Raw genomic sequence first — 21,217 nt, forward strand, 5'->3', positions numbered from 1 at the left:
CTAAGAACAACCTAGATATCCACTAGGAAAAAAAAGACAAAACAAATAAGTGTATATAGATAAATGTATGCATTTAATACATGTATATAGTCAATTTTTTAAAATGAGATAGACAGAGATGTGTTGATGTAGGAAGACCTGAAAGATCTATTGTTAGCTTAAAAAAAACAGTAGAGAGAAGTACATACACTTTAATCTTTTTGTGGATAAAATCATAAATGTTTGTAAACCTACAACAATCTCTGGATAGTAACACAAGAAAATAGTTAGCTCTGAGGAATGGAAATAAAAGTCAAGTTGATGGAGAAACAAACCTTTACTATTCATTTGTACCATTTTTATGTCTAGCCATATGCACATATTACTTTTACAAATTAAAAAAAATAAAAATGTTTTAAGAGCTGAGTGGAGCAGACTGAAATTTTGCTCTTTGCTGTATTTGCTTGGTCTTAAAAAGTTATTTGCCAACCCTGAATTTAAGCATTTGATCCTTAGATGGCTTTTGAGTTCACAGGGCAACTAGACTATTGGACCACGCAATATAAACTTCCATATCCTTCTCTCCATCACTCACACAGTCTGGTTCCCTGCTGTTTGGGGAGAATTTGGCTAAGGCCCATCTGTTGTTACAAATGGCAGTGGACTGGAATAGGTGCAAACCAGGGGACGTTTATTTACTCTAGATCTTTGATGATTCAGTTCCACAAATTAGCATCTTCACTGTGCAAGACATAGAGCTGGGTTTATGGAGACTGTACTAATAAACAATACATAGTTTCCATATGCAAAAGAGTTACAAAGTCATGGGTAACTGTCATCTATGCCACTCATGCCCCATCAGATCCTAGCTGCTACAGTTGTGAATAACTCTCAGTTGCCCCCTACCCTTCCTAATCTGGAAATCCACTCTTGGCCAAGAGGGCACTAAGCCTGGGAGGCTATAGAGTTTGCTGCCCAATGCCCCAGGCAGAGGGTCTTGTTCTTGGGATCCCATCTAAGACAGTGACACAAAGTGTATAAACTATGGCACAAAGCAGAATTAGTTAAGTTTTATAACAGGAATGGAGCACCTTGGAAGAACCCATGAGGAAAATGGATCTGGGAACATGGAGTGATGGATTAGGTCCATAACAAATTAATAAGCATACCCAATTGCATGTGATATGGATATATTAGGGAACTCAATCATAGACATAGATATCAAAAACAGCCATATTAATTCAAGACAGAGATGTCATTTAGCACCAACATCTATTTGAAAAGATTTCAGGGCTTTAACAGAATATAAGTGCAGTTAGGAGAAAATGGCTCCAGAGTGGCAGCAAACATGTTAGCACAAGCTACAGTTACAGAAGAAGAAGCGGTATTTGCAGGCAATGTATCTTAAGGAATACTGTTTATTTTATTTGTTGGCAAGATACTTAAAAAATAACACAGACATACCTAAGAACAATTCAGGGGGACAGGTTGAAACTGTCCAAAGCTAGACTAAACAGGCCTTTCTGAAGACACTGAATTTTTTAACTCTAAAAATGTTTTAATAAAAGTGAGAACATTGCTCAGCTTTGTACACTGTAGAATTACAATTACCGATACACAGGAAATTCAAATAACGGCTGAGATGGTTTGAAGATTCTCCTTTAATTGCATTATTATCTTTCTGGCTGGAGTAGGAAATGGGTGTTGTAGAAGTGAGAATCTATGGATGCTTCATGGAGTAGGTGTCATTTGAACTTGGCCTTAAAAGGGTAGATAGGACTTTAAAAAGTAGACATAAGGGTAACAATATTCCTTTCATATGATGTACTCTGATTTACAATTTTTGTTGCAAGTCCATAGGAAAGAAAAGTTGGACCTCAACTTAAAGGCAGATAAAGAAGGAACATTATTATACACCTAATAATGTGCCATTTATGGAACCAGCTGCTTTACATAGCTTCCCAAAGTTAAGCATCAGAATGACCATTTAAGGTACCACCCTATATAAAGGCAACTAAGGTTCAGAGAAAAGATGGGTAAGGGATCTTTCATTTATTGAGAATCCATGTATCCACAATAAAAGAATAAATCGCTGTCCCTTTCAGACCCTGCAATGTCTTGTAGGATTCCTTTAATTCCGATGGACACTAGGAGCTTTACATACATTATTTGTTGCAAGACTACTATTATTTTACACATCAGCACACCCATACTCAGAAGTTTAGCGTATGTGGCATCAGATGGCTAGTAAAGGGTGGAGCTGGAATTTGATTTCCCAAAGGTCATATTCTTTCATGAAATCTGCCTCCCCTGCCTAGACGAAGGATGCAAAATGATAAGCTTATAGGTTTGGACTTTATTCTATTGGCAGAGGTGACAGCCACGGTGTCCTCATAGGAGCAGGGACAGGGAGGTGAAATTGGGTGTCCTAAAGGGAAAAGATATTAGAGGCAGATCCGCTCCTTACATGACCAGAGGGAGTTACTGTGGGAGATAACCTAAGCAACATTCAAAATACCCATATAAGGGGCGAGGAACCCCAGAAATGTGTGGCTGGATCCATCATGGGCAGAAGTATGGGGAGTACAACAAGTCTTAGGATGGAAGCAAATATTTAGAGGTAACCACATCCTATGTGGTATAAACTGGGGAATTTACATATGAGAGAAGACAGCAATGCCTTGAAGAAAGGACACCCTTTTAGAAATGGTATTCAACACAGACTAATTCCTTTAACTGACCAACTGAAAACAAAGAAAAAATAAGTTAATAAGGCAGGTATGACCATTTAGATTCATTCATTCAGCCAAACTTCATCTGTCATTTTTCATGTGCAAATTCACAAATTCATGTGGTGCTGTCTAAGAGAGATGATAAGAAATGGTACATGAATTTGTTGAGTAATCTTTGGCCTCCAACTTAAAAACTACCTCAGAATTATCCTACTTCAGATAGTACAGTCATTTGATGTGATGTGACTCTTCAATGAAGCAAGCTCACTGCCCCCAGAGATGCCTCCAGCGACCCAACCCAGCAGCAAACTGATTGGTTTAGTTATCTATTCATTCAACAATCGTTGCATGAGCTTCCGCTCCAGGCCAGACCCTGAGTGTTGGTTATCCCTGTAAACAAGACAGCATGGGTGCCTGCCCTTGAGGTGCTCTCACATTCCAGGTGCCTAGTATATTGGGGGCCAGGCAGGAGACAGGCAAAAATAAATATAAATCGACAAAAAACAAACAAACAAAAATAAATCGATACACAAATATAGGGCACTGCTCTCAAAGAGACACACTCTAGAGGACTTGGGTCTGGGCCCACCTCCTGTCTTCACCTCAGCTAACTACCTCTTAGTCCCCACTCGCCAGTGCAAATGCCAGCCAGAGGAATACTGTTTAATTCTCTGAACATGCCGTGTGCTCTCCTGCTTCTGTTCTGAGCATGTGATCTCTTCTGCATGCAACCCTTTCTGTGAAACTCCTCTCTACATGCTGGATCAAAGTCTCAGTTCAGGTAAGACCTCCTTCTTACAGTCCTCCAGGCATGTTCCCCTTAAGCTCCAACCATACCTGTGGCAATGTCCACAGATGTCAACAGTGTCAGGACATAAACATGGTGATGATAGCTTATGCCATGCAAGGTGCTGGTCATCTTACAAACATTTAAACACTTACATGTCATATGTGGTTATTTATTTGCACATAAGTCTCTCTGGTGGAATCATAAGGTCCTCAAAGTTGAGTGATTACTTCCAGTAGAGTTTGAAACTCTAGACTCTGAAATCACACTACATAGTTTCAAATCTTGCCTCAGCCACCTGCCAATGGGAGCAGTGAACTGCTAGGTTAAATTTCCTTAACCTTTAATGCCTCCATTTCTCTACCTATAAAATGGGGATGCATAGAAATGTCTACCTCATAAAGTTGCTATGAGGACTGAATGAGCTAACACACACAGAGGGCTTAGAACTGTGCCTAGTACATGCTGAGTGCTCATTAGTATTAGAAAAATAAAAAAAAAATTAATACATCTACATCCAAGCAATTAACACAAATGTCTGACTATAAAATAAGGAATTGTTGAGCAAATGAATGACAGTATTAATGGGATCGCCAAGATAAAATTTGTCACCGATTTTTCTCTTGAGCAGGAGAAGTATTACAAATGAAGCAGCAGAGGCTAGAGAGTATCTGTCACTTGTCCAAGGTTTCAAGACAAAGAAGTAACAGATGAAGGTCAGAAATCCATTTCCTCTCTGAGGGTTGGCAAGCTTTTTCTGTATAGGGCCAGACAGAAAAGTTTAGGGGGCTTTGTGGACCTTAGAGTCTCTGCCACAGCTACTATACTCTGCCACTAAACATGAAAGAGCCACAGACGATATGTCAACAAATCAGTATGGCTGCATCCTTTACTTACAAAAGCAAACTCCAACTGGATTTGACCTGTGGGTGTTAGAACAATAACAATAACTAGCAATTATTGACGACTTACAATGCATTGGGCCCTGCTCTAGATGTCTGAAGTATAGTAGTTCATTTAAAAGCAACTCTATCAAGTAGGAATATTATTATGCTTATCTTAAAAGCCAGGGGGCTGTGACATGGAGCACAGAAGTGACTTGCCCAAGGTCACAGAGCAGAAATTGGCAGAGCTGGGGTTTGAACTGAGGCAGTCCAGCTCCAAAGTCTCCAGTTCTAATTCCTTTTCCATGCTCTTTCCTGTGCCCTGGATGTTGTCTCCACCTGTCTCAATCCTGTTTGTTTAACCGGGAAAATATTAAAAATCGTGATTTTAGAAAGACCTTCCTTATCTGAAATGTTTCTGCATGTTCCTTTTCTTATATCGAACCAAATCTTTCCCCTGTAGTTTGTATTCACTGCTTGGGACTCTACAGCGATACACAAAGCATCCTGAGCACTTTATAAACTGATAAAACATAAACGTTGGGCTTTACATAAAGAAACAGACAAGCCAGGTTAAAAGGAGATGAGAACTATGGGTACCTTGCTCACTTGGCAACCAGATGTTATGGGGCTCCTGCTGCACATTCTCTCAGAGTCTGATGGCGATAATGGATGAACCTAATGTGTGGCAGGTATGATAGAATGTTGCTTTTACTACTTCAGGCCCCTAGACAGCTGCTGGGAGAGCCACCAATGGCCTTAGACGGCAAAACTAAGATTTTAAGAGTTTCACACAGGCCCAAACTAAAAAGATGAAATAAAATAAAGATGGGAAGTTCTGCCACTGTGTATTCAAAATAAAAATCACTGTAACATGTAGGATAGGGGGAACTATATGATAAGCAGTTTGTGTGAAGAAAGGCTCTAGGGAGTTCCATGGCTGTGGCTGTCATCATAAAGCAGTAGGACATTAAGCTCCACCAGGAGAAGTATAATGTTCAGAAAAGGAGAGGACTCCTTGATCAGCCCATACCTGAAGCCCAAGTAAGTATAACAGTGCTCAAATCAGGGTGAGAGGGTGACCAGGTTGTTGAAAGTTTCAAGGAATAAACAAATTAAATGAAAAACATTTGAGCATGGTAGCAAAGAGCATAAACTCTGACTGCTGGGGTCCAATTCCTTGCTTTCATATCACCTAGCTCTGTGGCCTTAAGCAAAGCACTTAGTTTCTGCATGTATTAGTTCTTTCATCTATTTCATAGGATTGTTGTGAGGATGAAATGAGTTAATGTAAGTAAAAAAATTGATAAGGAACTTGTAGTTAAAAACATAAGGATCAGTTACCATTATTAGGAGTTAACCTAGAAAAGAGAAGATTTATGGGAACTAAATAATGCAGAATTGGGCTAAACTTATCTTGTGTATCTCTGCAGAGCAGAGCCATATTAGTAGATACAAATCACAATGATAATATTTGGATTCAGTATAAAAAACCACTATGAGATAATAAGTTCCCTATTGCTAGTGACATTCAAGCAGAAACTGGATGAGGAATCACCCAGCCACGCTGCAGAAAGGGTACTTCTACTCTGTGGATGAAAAGATTGAAACCCCTTCAAACTGTCATGATCCATGTTCCTTCTGGAATATGGTTAAGATACCTAATCCAAAGACTCCAATATAGTGAAAGGAGGTCACAGTTGCATACCATGTCAAATTGTGCTGTACATTTCTTTATTATAATATGCTTATACCTACAGATTAGTTATGTGACAATGGGGCAGCTTGATAAGCTGAGTCCTTGACTCCCCATCCACACAGTGAGGAAAACAATGCATTACTTAGAAGCAATACAGTGTAGTAGTTTAATAAATGAGCTCCAGAATCAGAGGATCAGGCTCAAATCCTAAATCTCCCACATAGAAGCTGGGCTTCTCTGAGCAAGGTATGTAACCTCTCTGTATCCCAGTTTCCTCACCTGATAATAACAGGACCTATCTCATAGAATTATTGTAAGGGTTAAATAATTTTTTTAACAAAGCTCCTAGAACAATGCCTGGCATATACTTAGTGCTCAGACTTAGCTATTAGTATTATGTTATTGCTGTTATTGCTATTATGAGATTTAAAAGGGAAAATGATATGCAAGAATACCAATCTTAGTTTTCTAACTCAAGGAATCATCAAAATCATAAATGCTTGAAAGTATTATCTCATTCATTGCACATAAGTTAAGCCCCTACTTTGTGCATGGTGGAGGACTAGGCACTGCAAGATGCATAATCAGTGGGACGGACAAGTTCCTGCTTGGAGAAAACTAAAAACATGGGAACTGCTATAGAATATAACTCAACGCACACACAAACAACCCAAAGTGTATTCATCAGATAGTAGTAAGCGCTGAGAGGACACAGATGAATGATGTCTACACATTTGCTCCCTCAACACTTTGCCAGCAGGCTCCTCACCATTGCCAATAATCATAATTTCTCTTCCTTGGGAAAATCCAGTAACTATTTTAACAGCTATAACCTAACATCTAAAGACAGGAAGTGAGTAACAAGCAGAAAGGATGTCCGAACAGTCAAGTCCTAATATTGTTTTTACTCTTTCCTAGACAGAATATCGTATGTTAATAGGACTTCACGTCAAAGGGCAGGAAGTTACGTTCTCACTTCCTCTTTACAGGTATCTATGGAAAATAAACCATCTATGGAAAATTATTCCAGGTGTAGCTTAGCAATAACATCCTGCAAGTCAAACGTGGGGCTCAGTAAACTTGGAGTTACTTTTCAATGGCAGAAGCCCAGAGTCATAAAGCTTTTCCAAAGGAAACTACATTAAATAAATCAAATATCATTACCAAGGGCAGACTCAGGTCAGGTTTGAAAATTTTTTTCACCCTAGCTTGGATGTGCTGCCGACCCAAAGCAATCACAGAGATATATGAATGTAAGGGAGATGTTGGGTGGGGGGCGATGGGGGGGAGGTTTGAAACATCAGGGCCCATCAAAATAGACAATGTTATGATTACCTGCTGTTCTGAAAACTGCTTTACAGTTTAAAACACGTCCATGTACACGATCCCATTTCATGCTTATTGTCACCTCCTTCTGAACTATGCATGAACCAGAAGTCTGGTGAAACTTCCATGCTCAGGAAGGAAGAGCCTCATTTCCCCGCCAGATTCTACTCCCTCCCAAGCGCCACACACACACACACACACAATCTTGCTCAACAGAACTAATGCGCACACACACACACACACACACACACACACACACACACACACACACACACACACACACACACACACACACACACACACACACACACACAAAGTCTTGCTCAACAGAACTAATGCCTATAGGACTCACCTGAGGCATTGGATTTTCTTCTAAAGGCCAAACCCAGCACGGCCTTGCTAACGACTCTTGGAAGACTGATTGCCAACAACTACAAGAATTAGATCAGGATGATGGAAAAGAGGTCTGAGCAAGCTTCTTGGGCCTGTCAGAGTCAGAAGATAAAACCTCCTAAGTTTTTCCTCTAAACCTTCAGGAGTTCACTGGACTCTGAACAGCCACCAAGATAGGGTGCTTATTTTTGTTGTTTGCCTTTTAAGGAGGTAAAGAGGGAATGATGGTGAGCATTACTGAAGACATACAACTTTTTTTTTTATAATAAACAGACCCACAGGAAAATTTAACAATACAAAAGGTGGACAAATTGAGGCCCAAAGAGTTTGAATATCTTACCACAGGTAAGCAGTGGACCTGGAATTTGATCCCTCATGGTCTGAATCTAATCACTAATCTAATAAATCTAATACCAATGTTGCTCATGTGAAAGCTTCATAAGATGGTATATCAATGATACCTTAATTAAACAAATAAATAATTAAAAAAATAAATCTAATGACCACAGCAGTAACAATACAACTGGTTCATGTGACATGGAAACATGGATTAGATTATTGAGGCTAATGAGTAATCAGTTGCAATTGATGCTGGGAAAGTCTATGGACATTGGCTGAGGGGTTAAATTAATAAAGAAACTCTGTAATGGTTACATCAGAATTTGAATTATCAAAAAATTCCACATTTGTCATAAGGGAAAAATTTAAAGGTGGTATAGGAAAGACTGAAAAAACCGACACCTGAAGAATTTGATGAAATAGAGTAACAGAATCAGAATTTGGAAATAATGGATATAAAAGAGGTAAGAAGGCAATAAAATAACCCTTTTAACATATTACTGATAAGAAATTTGAAGACTTGGATGAAATGCACAAATTCCTAGACAAAAATAAACTTAATAAAACTGACCTAAGTAGAAATAGGATGCATGGCTAGTCGTATAACTCTTAAAAGAATGGAAACACTGGTTAATATTCTTCCCCCGCACCCCCCCACATACATACACAAAAACAAAAAAACAAAAACGCCATCGGAATCAGAGTTTATTAGTGAACTCTACCATATTTCTAAAGAATAGGTCATTAAAATCTTATCAAACTATTTCATAAAATAGACAAAGAGCCACCCCAATTATTCTATGTTGCTGATAAAACATTAGTAACAAAACTGGACAAAAAAAAGTTTCAGAAAGGAAAACTGCCAACCCATTTTATTCATAAATATAAGTGCACAAATTCTCAACAAAATATTAGCTAACCTAGTCCAACATTATATACAAAAGCAGTACAGCTTTGGTCTGGGCAGCTGTGGGACCTTGCGTCAGAGGGGGGTAGGGTGGATTTTGCCTTAGGGCAACAAAATTTAAAGTATATGAAGATGTTCTTAAATTCTTTTTTAAATTATACAATATTTAAAGGTGTTATTTACATTAATACAGTTCAAGTACTCTCTCAGTCTATAGAAAACTGTTCGGTTTCATGCCTAGAGTCAGTAAACCGTATCACCATAGCAGCATTTGTTTGTAAGCTACATCATGAATCCAAAATCACAAAACACTTGAGATATTTTTCAGGCTGCTTGCCACAGGCTTGTTAAAACTCTGGTTTTAGTCTCTGCCAATGAATACCTGGGTTCCAATATTCCACCACAATGGTTTGTCCCTTGCTCAAACCCAAAAGATTTTTGTTTTAGATTCTTCTCTAAGTGCAGGCAGATATATCTTAACATTTTCTAGTGACTGTTTTAAGATTCATGTTAGTATCTAGGGAAAGTTGCCTTTTAGAACATTTCTGAATATGTGCTAAATATTATCCAGTTGAATATTTATAGCAAATGTGAGTTATTTGTTCTTAGCTCCACTTAGGAGTTGCAGATCCTCAGGCTTAAGGAGGGCAGAAGCATTCCAGGGGGCATCTGTGAAGGAACCAGGAGCACAGGCCAGGCTGGTCTGACTGAAGTCTCATCCTTTAGCTAAACTATCCTGGTGCTTGAATAACCCATCAAGCTTCCTGTTTCGTTTGAGCTTTTCCTACACAACACCCACACCCTGCTCCCTCCTCATTCCTGTTCCCAGATGAGATCACAGAACAGGCACAGTATTTGAAAACAGGAGGAAGGGTTTAAGTCATCTGTTCAGTTCAACAGCTACTTCCCTTTGACCTTTACCTCTTGCCCTTTGCTTGGCTCATAGGTGGAGGGAGATATGGATAACTTAGAACATAAGAAAATATCGTGAAGGTTGGAACCCCTAAAATGATTCTAGGGAATTACACACCTGCAAGCTCCCTCTTTCCTTGTTCCCTTTGTTTTGGAGAGGTTTGCCTGGGCTGGAAAGGACAAAGGGGGTTACCATTTATGGTACACTTCTTTTCTTTTTTTAAACACCAGACACTATATTTACGTTGTCTGGTTTAATATAACCAACACCTCCAGTATTGCAAAATCAGAAATGCTGGCTGTGAATTACAAACTGAGCACTCTCACTGTCCATCATGCATCATCCTGGACATCCAGGCTTCCCTCCATGCAAACTTCCCATGGAAACAGTAGCTGCACATGGGGTCAGGTACCTTGAACCAGTGTTCAAAGTATTTCTACATGGAAAAATATAAGTACTTTATATTAAGCTCTGAAGTTTTTGCTCCTCTTTCTTTTTTTGCTTAACAGATAGTAAAATATATTACCATTAGAACAAGCCTACATGTCATGCAGGATCTGTGACCTAAGCAGGCTTAAGAGGGCTCTGAGACATAATAATAAAAAATTTACAGTCTAATATGCTATCTATAATAACAGAAGCAGAACCCAAAAAACAAATTTTTCCATTGAGGCAGTTTATTCTGCTTGTCAAGGAAGAAAGGGAGGGAGGGAGGAAGAGAGGAGGGGATTCTTTCTTCTTTTTAAATCCTTGGATAATGCCCAAACATTTTAAATGGATATTCTGCTTAAGAAAGTCCACCCACATTAAACTATACTATACTAATCACTTCCAAGAATAGTTCCTTCTAGTTCTATGATCATTTACAAACATTAAGATATAGCTCAGTGAATCATACCCAAAATTCATGGAATTGTAGGTTTCTAAGTGAATTACACTTGGAATGAATTTTCTAAAGGAATTTAGAAATATATGACATTTTCACATAGGGAATGAAGTGCATACAATTCTAAACTGTTCAACAATGCCTGCTGCCAAAATGAGAAGGTCAGTGAAAGAAGTCCTGGAACTAGTGATTTTAGCTTCACGTTCTTTTCTCTAATATGATGGTAAATTATGTAGCCACTTGGAAAGGTGCAGTACAGGCACAGTACATTCCACACTGTAAGACATAATGACACAGTAAAACTGTGTCATTGATGCCTTCTTTAACCAGAACTGTGAATAGTAATAGGAAAGAAGCATTCATCGATAAATCATTGACACTTACAGACTCTCTATGAACGATCACATTTATGCCTCACAACAACCCATTTTACTTATGAAAAAGCTGAAGCTCAGACAGGTTTACCTGCCCAACATCACATGCACTGTGAGTTGCAGAGTGGAAATGTGAACCTGCTTTAAGATTCCAGCACTAGCCATTAACAATTATCCATGCTGCAGACCTGGGTCTTAGCCCCCTTCTCTTTGCTCTTTCCAGTACCCACTCATGTGCTTTTAGAAACCCATCTATCTCTGTTCCCAGAAAGAAAAGCCTCTGCAAATGTATTGACCCCATAGTGGAGTAATGAAAATGCTATCATTCTTGGAAATTGTCTTAGAATGAAAAAAACCCAGACTTAAAGAGTTAGAGCTCACCTGGGTTGAGGCTCCAGTAGCTCCTTCAGCTGCATGACGATGGACAACTCACTTAATCTTCCTAAAGCTTAGCCTCCTCATCTATGCATACCAAAAGAAATCATGATTTTAAAAATTTAGGCATAATTTACATGGTGTAGAGTGCTCAGATCTTAAGTGTATTTCTCAGTCTGTTTTAAGAAATGCACGTTAAAGCAGAACATTTCCATTGGCCTAGAATTTCCCTCATGCTTCTGTCCAGTCAACCCTCCCACACCCCCATTCCAAAGAAAAGCGGCCTGATTTGCTCACTCAAGGATTTTCTATAATGGAACCATACAGTAGTTTTGTTGTGTGTCTCTGGCTTCTTTCACTCAGCAAAATATTTTTGAGATTCTCCCCTCCCCATGTTATAACATGTAATAATAGCTCATACCTTATAATAATAATTTCATCTAAACATATTAAAAGACAATGTACACTATTACCTATTAAAGGCTCTACCAAAAAAATAGTTGTTATTGTTACTATTCAAATAAAGGAAGTCCAAGAATGGAAGAGTAGTAGAGCCAAGAGGAGAAATATCTAAATCTATCACAGACAGGAGTATATTTGGAGAAAGGGGTTCGTTGTTTGTGTCTCACAAATCACATTCTTTATATGTGTAAGGACATCAATTCCAGGAACACATAATTTGGCATTTGGGTGGAATTCTGGATTGAGTTTAGCCTACCAGACCAGAAGTTAATATTTTGCTGTGCAGAGACAATTTTGATAGAATCCCTTCCCAGTGTATTTCTGAACATTCCCTTTTACCCACCAGGGAAATGGGAGGCCCATCTACTTCAGATTACACTGGAGAGATCAGCCTGTGCAAAGCCATCCATAACACTAGGCTTCACCAGCAGCCAAAGCTTATGCTCTCAGTTCTGGTCAGCTGTTTAATTCAGTTTTCCTGAAGGAACAGGAGTCTGGGCCTCACCAGTATGACACTAACACTGCATTTCACAGAAGGTCATTGAGCCACAATAAATAAATCCATACTTAAGAAGGAGACAGACTCAGTGAGATGCATATCTTAAATCCCCTTTTTCCAGCAGAGGCATTCTTCCCTACAAGCATGGTCCTGAAATCTAGTAAAAAGCTCAGAAGCCTGTTAATAGAAAAAACAGAGCTTTGGAAATAACCCATTTTTCAGATGGCAACTTGGGCAAGAAGGATGTCCTACAGGGAAACCTCAAGGTATACAAAGTATATGAAAATTATCAAGCACATTTAGAGCAAGATATGGAAGAAAACTCCTTAAAGTTACCACAAGTCTGTGGGTGTTAGTTTCTACCCTGCTTCCTGCAGAAACAAAATCTGTTCTTACATTCAGCACAAGCCACCTCTGATATTCATTACATTTGCTGAAAGCTTAAAGGATCTGAAATGTTACACCTCTTGATCTGTCAGAAGTCTTGGATTTTGCTGAGAAGATGAGCTACATAATAGCAGAAATTGGAGAAGTATCACGTACCCAGAAGACATAAATCCCCATCATGGTCAAATTCTCTTTCAATACACAAGCATGACGCTCTAAAAATATATATATAACCTTCATCTTACCATCTTCTGTCCATTTTCCTCTACATGCATAGGTCCATTTCCTTTAATAATGTATATTCAAGGTCATTCAGTCTCATCTTAACCCATTCACTTCTCCAAAACAAGTTTAGATTCAATATATGAAAGTCAAAGCATGTATTTGATCTCAGGAAGCTTGCAATATCTTTGTAAGAGAAACAGGAATTTGGCTCATTATCCTGTTAATGAAGGATAAATGGCTTATATTTAAGTGGGGCTTACATTTAATTTTTTTTATTAAGGTGCTATTGATATACACTCTTATGAAGGTTTCTCATAAAAAAAAATGTGGTTACTACATTCATGCATATTATTGAGTCCCCCCACATACCCCATTTCAGTCACTGTCCATCAGTGTAGTAAGATGCCACATAGTCACTACTTGTCTTCTGTGTGCTACACTGTCTTCCCCATGATCACCCCCACACCATGTGTACTAATCATAATACCCCTCAATCCCCTTCTTCCTCCCTCACCATCCCTTCCTTTGGTAACTGCTAGTCCCTTCTTGGAGTTTGTGAGTCTGCTGCTGTTTTGTTCCTTCAGTTTTGCTTCACTGTTACACTCCACAAATGAGAGAAATCATTTGGTACTTGTCTTTCTCTGCCTGGCTTATTTCACTGAGCATAATATCCTCTAGCTCCATTCATGTTGTTGCAAATGGTAGGATTTGTTTCTTAAGGCTGAATAGTATTCCATTGTGTGTATGTACCACTCTACTTTACCCATTCATCTACTAATGGACACTTAGGTTGCTTCCATATCTTGGCTACTGTAAATAGTGCTGCAATAAACATAGGGGTGCATATGTCTTTTTGAACCTGAGAATTGTATTCTTTGGGTAAATTCCTAAAAGTGGAATTCCTAGGTCAAATGGTATTTCTATTTTTAGTTTTTTGAGGAACCTTCATATTGCTTTCCACAATGGTTGAACTAGTTTACATTCCCCCCAGCAGTGTAGGAGGGTTCCCCTTTCTCCGCACCCTCACCAGCATTTGTCGTTTTTAGTCTTTTCGATGCTGGCCATCCTTACTGGTATGAGCTGATATCTCACTGTGGCTTTGATTTGCATTTCCCTGATGATTAGTGATGTGGAGCATCTTTTCACGTGCCTGTTGGCCATCTGAATTTCTTCTTTAGAGAATTGTCTGTTCATATCCTCCACCCATTTTTTAATCAGGTTATTTGCTTTTTGGTTGTTGAGGTGTGTAAGTTCTTTATATATTTTGGATGTTAGCCCTTTGTCAGATATGTCATTTACAAATATATTCTCCCATACTGTAGGTTGCCTTTTTGTTCTGCTGATGGTGTCCTTTGCTGTACAGAAGCTTTTTAGCTTGATGTAGTCCCATGTGTTCATTTTTTATTTTGTTTCCCTTGCTTGAGGAGATGCATTCAGGAAAAAGTTGCTCATGTTTCTATTCAGGAGATTTTTGCCTATGTTGTCTCCTATGAGTTCTATGGTTTCATGACTTACATTCAGGTCTTTGATCCATTTTGAGTTTACTTTTGTGTAGGGGGATAGACAATAATCCAGTTTCATTCTCTTGCATGTAGCTGTCCAGTTTGGCCAACACCATCTGTTGAAGAGGCTGTGATTTCCCCATTTTATGTCCATGTCTCCCTTATTGTATATTAATTGACCGTATATACTTGGGTTTATATCTGGGCTGTCTACTCTGTTCCATTGGTCTATGGTTCTGTTCTTGTGCCAGTACCAAATTGTCTTGATTCCTATGGCTTTGTAGTAGAGCTTGAAGTCAGGAAGCATAATCCCCCCAGCTTTATTCTTTCTGCTCAGGATTGCTTTGGCTCTTTGGGGTCTTTTGTGGTTCCATACATTTAATTTTTATCCAATGCTGAAGTTTCCTGATTCTCATCAAAATGTGAGGTTGGCAGTTACTCAACTGAGCCTAGGAAACACCAGCAAATTAGTGTGGATCACATGAGTTGTGCATCTGGGGAAGAAGATGAGTTAAAAAGAGAAAAAGACAAAGCTGGGTTCCGTGATTTAAAGATGTCCCCTTTAAAGGAGTGACAAACAAAACAAGATGCCTAGAAAGTATGATAAACAAAGAGGGTGGATGAACTTTGATGAAATATCTGTGCCCAATTCATATGATGTCTAGACCTGAGATGGAGGGACTTGACACAGACCAGAGGGTCCCATTACTGGAGGCTGAAATAACAGAGAGGTGGTGGCATTCTCCTTTCTTTCTCTTCCTCCTCCTGGTTTCATATTTATTAAGCCCTCCCTGTATTCATGCTGCTGTCCTGGCTGCATTGAGCAGTGAGGCAAATATTTTAAGAAACTAATCAGAGACTGGACTAATCAAAAAGCAAAATCTCTACTCATTAAGAAACCAGGGTTTCTGACAGCAATGAAAGAGCCAGCAACATCAATCTGTGATGGTCCCATTTACTGTGGGAAATTCCTTCTCATTTAATCCAGGTACAGGTCCTCAGTACTGGAAGAATCCTGGGAGTCCTCTCCTCAGTGAACCATAATGAGTGGTTTTAATCATCATCTCTCCCACTGAACATGGGATCCTTCATAGGGGAAAAAACTTAGGTTTTTCATCTGGTGTTTTAGGGCTGAGCTTATAGTTGGGGTCTAATAAATGTTTGATGAATGTATGTATCAATGAATGAATGAATGAATAAAGGAATAAACTTTCTTATCTCAAGCCTGTCTGCCACAGACTGACTGCCTGAGAACAAAGAATATACTCTGTGCAGAATTCTCATTTGAATTTTCATTTGAAATAGACTTCAAAGTGTATTTCACATATTAGTAACCTTGATATTTTCCCATATCTGTAATCTTTTATTTTTCACATTAGTGAAAAATCAACATATTTTCACATATTGGTAGTAACTTTAAATTTTCACATATTAGTAGCCTTACCTTACAGCCCTACTTAAGATATTCACACAAATATTGCTATTTTTTTCACACATTCATACAAAACAAAACTGATTCCACCAAGATTCTTCTAGGCAAACTATTTTATTTTGTGAAGGTCCACGCTTGTAGTTAATCATCTATTCTAGCAGCTGACTTTACAAATACATGTCTGTCCCGTGGGGAGGATGCTAGAGGTTAAGATAGAGATCTCTGGTTGCGGACAGCTGATGTTCAGGATTTTGATAGGTAATAGGAAAAACTTACAGCAATCGGAAAGCCCACAGCTACAAGCTGAGTCCCCCTCACTGGAGGCTGGAAGTCTGCTGGGCACCACCATGGAGAGAAACTGACATTCGATTTCAGTTTAGATGCCTTTGACTTCTTCAATCTGAAATTTGAAAATGTGAAGATTTAACATGGAAATAGCAGTTTTGGGGATACTATGAAGTAGTTTTGGGGACTGCTAAATAATCCACTCAAGGGCAAAGGCCAAGAGGACCAGAGCCTGGTCTGAACAGTAATTTCTTTACTGCCCCCTCGTAGTGGTTTTCACAGACTTTCATATTCTAGCCAAGGAAGTCAATCCTCAGGGCAGAAACCCTTAGGTTTCCCCAGAAGGGACGCTTTTGCTCATAGTACAAGGCCGTTCAACCTGTCACTGAATATTCTCCTGGCTCAACACTTTGGATTTTCCTGTACTCACTTTTTCGCCTATGAAAGGTGGTTCAGCCTTCCTGGCAAACTCATCACAGGCCTACAGCTGCCCAGGAAAACATTAAGCAGACTGATTAGAATGCTCTGGTTCTGATTCTCAGGCCACTAAGACCTCACTGATAATGGAAATGCAGTTTAATATTCCTTTCATTTCTGCCTGGACCACATGAAATACTACCTGCTATCTCAGAGCCCGGGATGCAGCCCACTGAGCCCTGCTCAAACAGGCCCGCTCAGCGTTTGCTCTGTTTTCTCTCGGCACAACTTGAGAGGGAAGACACCAATTCCTTACAGAAAGGTGATACAAAATAATGCTTGGGGGGGGTGACTCCAATGGCCCAGGGAATGGGACTAAAACTTCGGCTCATCAGCTGCATTTTTGTCTCAACTTTGCCACAACACACCCTCTGATTTCACTTTTGCTGATGGAAATTCTCAGCTAGCAAATGCTCTAAGCTGCCAGAGCACCAAGGTTTGCCTCCTCCACCATGGGGAGGTTTCCAGCCTTGCTGCAGAGGCTGGGCAGGAGTCTGCAATGGTTGGTGTGTGCTGCTGGACGGGTCCTTCCCCGGGTGCAGACAGTAAGTGGCTGACACGTGCAGGGTGCAGGGGAGCCAGGGAGGGTCCAGGTAAACTGTCTTTTATGTTGTTTCAAACACAGAAACAGGGCCAGGGTCCGAAGCTGCTTATTCAGTCCCCGTACTTTTAGAGAGAGGATCTTCAGGACATTTTAGAGAAAACAAAACTAAAATGGGAAACAGAACCCTCTTTCCTCAAAGGGCTCAAAGAAGAGAGCACTTCCATGGTGCCTGGAGACTGGACTAAGGTAGGGGAAAAGAGGTGCGAGATGTGTCCATCCCTCAGCCCAGAGCTGTCCTGCTCTTTGAACCAGGCAAGAGAGGCCTTTGCCCCGCTCCACTCTTAGAGGGCTCTGCTCTGGTCCTTCTCTGCCCACACCCCTTCCCCTGGGTGAGGCATTCTCCAGGCCATGGGGATGTACCCAGTTGGTGTCTGTGTTCCCCTTCAGGACCCTGGAATTTCCTGTCTAAATGACTCCAAGCTGGCTCCAGGGCATGTGGGCATCTGTCCTCCCTGTCCATCCTTGTGAGGGTCATTGAGACACAATACGCCAAACTTTAGGCTCAAGAGGGACAAAAGGGCACATGTTTGCAGGGGCAGGGTGTGAACAGAGCTTGTGTGGGCTGGGGTGTCCACACATGCGCTGCCTGTGGAGCAGCCCGGGGTAGGAAGAGGAGAGATGTGCTTCAGGCTCGAGCCCCTGCTCCCGGGCCTTCCCCCAGATTTCCCTCTCCTACTTCTGGAGTAGAACTCCAAGGCGTCAGGAATTCTAAATATAACCCAGTGCAGGAGGTGGCTGAATGAATATATTTTATTTAATGTTTACAAGTTTGGTTGATTATGTTAAGATATTTAGACTTATAGAATATAGACCTCCATTTGTGCTTCTGTCCAGGGCTGCAAAAATACTTGGAGTGGGCCTGGTTCTGACACACCCCTGCCCACTGACTACTTCTGGGAGAGAAAGGGAAAGAAAGACTAAGAATTATTTGGGAGGTGGGAAGTGAGGGTGTTGGGGGGCTGGGTAGGACACACTATGGAGCTACTAGGAGGAATTAAGAAGTTAAGGGAAATTAAAATCCCCAGAAAGATCAACATAGAGCACCTTTTCCCCTGTGGTTCTCTGTAAACTCTAAATGTTACTCAGGCAAGAGTGCTAATTTTGTACAGCAAAGGAAAAGAATGTTCTCTTCTGCCTTGACTTCTGTATTCCAGAGCTCCTTTGAAAATATGACAACTGGGTCCCAAGTGACCATTCCTCACCCTCCCTCCCTGCACCCCGACAAGTGCCCTGCTCCCAGCACACTCCTCCTTTGCAGGAGGTATGCACACCCGGCTGGGTCTAGTCTCTCTCTGGTTTGCTCAGGCCGAGATGGCAGATCTGGCTGACGCTCCTGCCCTCTGTCACTCTCCATACCCTGGCTGCCCGAAGCTGTGGTACAGCCGGTGGAAGGAGATAGTCTCGTTGTTGAACTCACTGTCTTAGTTTGGCTCCTCCCCAGAAGCAGAGCCTGAGACAAGGACTTGGGTGCAGGTGGCTTATTTGAGACATGATTCCAAGAAGCACAAATGAGGATGTGGGGAGAGAGAAGCAGGGGAGGGAGAAAAGCCGACACAGTGTGCTTGAGAAAGCCAAACTTACTTTCTCACCCAGCTTTCACCTGCGTTCACATCATTCCTTCTACCGTGGGAAGTGCTGACCTTTCTTCTTTCTCTTGCAGGAATCCAATTACACGAGTAGTGGCCAAGGCTCAGACAGCCAGAAGCTCATCTTCCTGTTTGTAAACCCATTTCAAACTATCCACATGTTTCAATAAAAATTTTATACTCATTACAGGATTGGAACACAGCAGCAAATTCCCTTAGAAGTCTGGGCCACCCCCACTCTTTCTGGCAGTAGTTGTTGCAGTAAATATATGTGTGAAGGCAAAGGAGCAGGCAGCAAGATAAGAAAGGGCTCGCTGGGGAATTTAAGTCACCTCCTGGTGTGCCACGCCAGCTATACCAGAAGACTGTGGAGGTGAATCCCCCTTTGCCCTCTGGGGTAAGCATATTAGATGCTAAGCATTTTAGACCTTGCCTGGCACCCAAACTTGGAAGCTCTCCTCTCCCCCGGCTCCCCACTTGAACCAGGGTCCAGCAGCCTGGTTCTCACACAAGCCCAACGTGAGTCAGAAAGGATAGATGTAAGCACTTCAGCACAACACATAGCCAGTCAGTATCAAGTCCCCATGGCTCTCTGACCTTGTGATCCCATCTGACAACTGGATCTTTCCTTTATTCCTCAGATCTGCTACCAGATCCTATTCCCATCTGTTCCACGTGAATCCAACTTCCCAAACAATCAGCTCAAGTGCACAAAGCAAATTACTGGCTCTTCCTCTCTGCCTGACCCACTTCAATCACCTCTGTCCCAGACTAAGTTATGTCAAGATGTTTTAGAGACACACATAAGGACTACGAAGGGCATTGACCAGCATCCTTTACAAACCCAAATTCTGAAAAAATAGAGTCAAATGTCTTCTATGCAGAGATGACTTTAAAAAGTCATTACTGCTTTATCAGGACATAAGCTAATCAGAAAATGATGCTGCCTATGCACGGGTAATCACAATGCCAGTCAGGGGTGGGTAAGAGAATAAATATATTTATTTGGTGAGAAGGTCCAAAGACTTTATCCCTCCATAGAAGCCTCCATCTATCAGTCATCAAGTATTTTCCAAGAGCCTTCCCTACACTGTGCTAAGCTTAGGCTGCAGCTTCAGAGACTTGAGTCAGGCAAAAGGAAGAATTTTAGGGGATTTAACTACTTGGGTTTATTTCTGAGGCAGTCTTGGGTAGCCTGCCTGTTTCCCAGCTCTTATAATTTTTATAAGACTTTCTTTGGATGCTAAATCAGTGGTTTGCTAGCTAAATTCCGGAGAACTGTCATGGGATCCCACATTTCTACAAAGCATGTTTTAAGAGGTTCCACATGTATCTGGTTAAGATTTCACTTTTTGAAAGGAGAGTTTCTTTCCACTATTTAAAAAATGGGGATAAAAAGTGGTGCTTATGTATTCAACTGTGTCTTATGTGAAAGTCTGACATGTTGGAGCACGTCAAGGTTTGGCCTGCCACGGCAAAGCCAGTTCATTTGCGTGCAGACCCTGAAATCAAGCTTCTCTGGCAGCACGCCCTCTGCTAATTGCAGCAGCATCTGCTAAATAATGATGACCACTTACAAACACTTACCTGTGCAGGCCATGATCCTCCCATCACCACACAATCAAAACAAGTTGCTGAGGCAAATAGGGAACGGCAGCCACCGGCTCTAACGTCCAATTCCAAAGTGTGTCTAACTGAAACAAGCCTTATTATTCTAATGGCTGGCTTCCTACAAGTGACTCTGTCAAGCTATGCTTACAAAATAAATTCATACAAATATAACACTAATGCCATGTTAGTTCTGTGTTTAGGAAAATTTGTTATTTATGCTATTTGGGGAAAAAATACATCATGGTTAAAAATAAGTTTGAGATGCTGATTTAGATAAAGGCGGGTGGTAACTTCAAAAAAATCCCTTCCAATCTGATTATTTCATCACACCACTTGTTCCAACTATATCAGAGAAATGAAATTTTAATGCTGAAGATGTTTATGGTGTTATGTTGTCAAACGAACAAAAGAAGTTCAAAGGAGAATATACAGCAAGATATCTATCTATATACATACACACACATATATGCATATACACTACACATTACATATGCTTAGCAAAGACTTGAAGTGTATAGGTCAATGTTATAAACTATACAAAGAACCATTTTTA

At 40.5% G+C, this 21,217-nt stretch overlaps 2 protein-coding genes across 2 annotated transcripts in view; both read right to left on the reverse strand.

The window, feature by feature from the left end:
- Window positions 1–21,217, reverse strand: part of LOC140848097 (beta-1-syntrophin-like) — a 117,108-nt gene that overhangs the window by 27,083 nt on the left and 68,808 nt on the right. The gene's annotated exons all lie outside the window — the stretch shown is intronic.
- Window positions 15,229–21,217, reverse strand: part of LOC140847986 (serine/threonine-protein kinase TAO1-like) — a 173,418-nt gene continuing 167,429 nt past the window's right edge. The window contains exon 25 of the mRNA XM_073230033.1: window positions 15,229–16,501. The gene's annotated coding sequence lies outside the window, so the exon portion shown is untranslated. The remainder of the gene's footprint in view (window positions 16,502–21,217) is intronic.

Source organism: Manis javanica, chromosome 2, assembly GCF_040802235.1.
Source record: "Manis javanica isolate MJ-LG chromosome 2, MJ_LKY, whole genome shotgun sequence".
Lineage (NCBI taxonomy): Eukaryota > Metazoa > Chordata > Mammalia > Pholidota > Manidae > Manis > Manis javanica.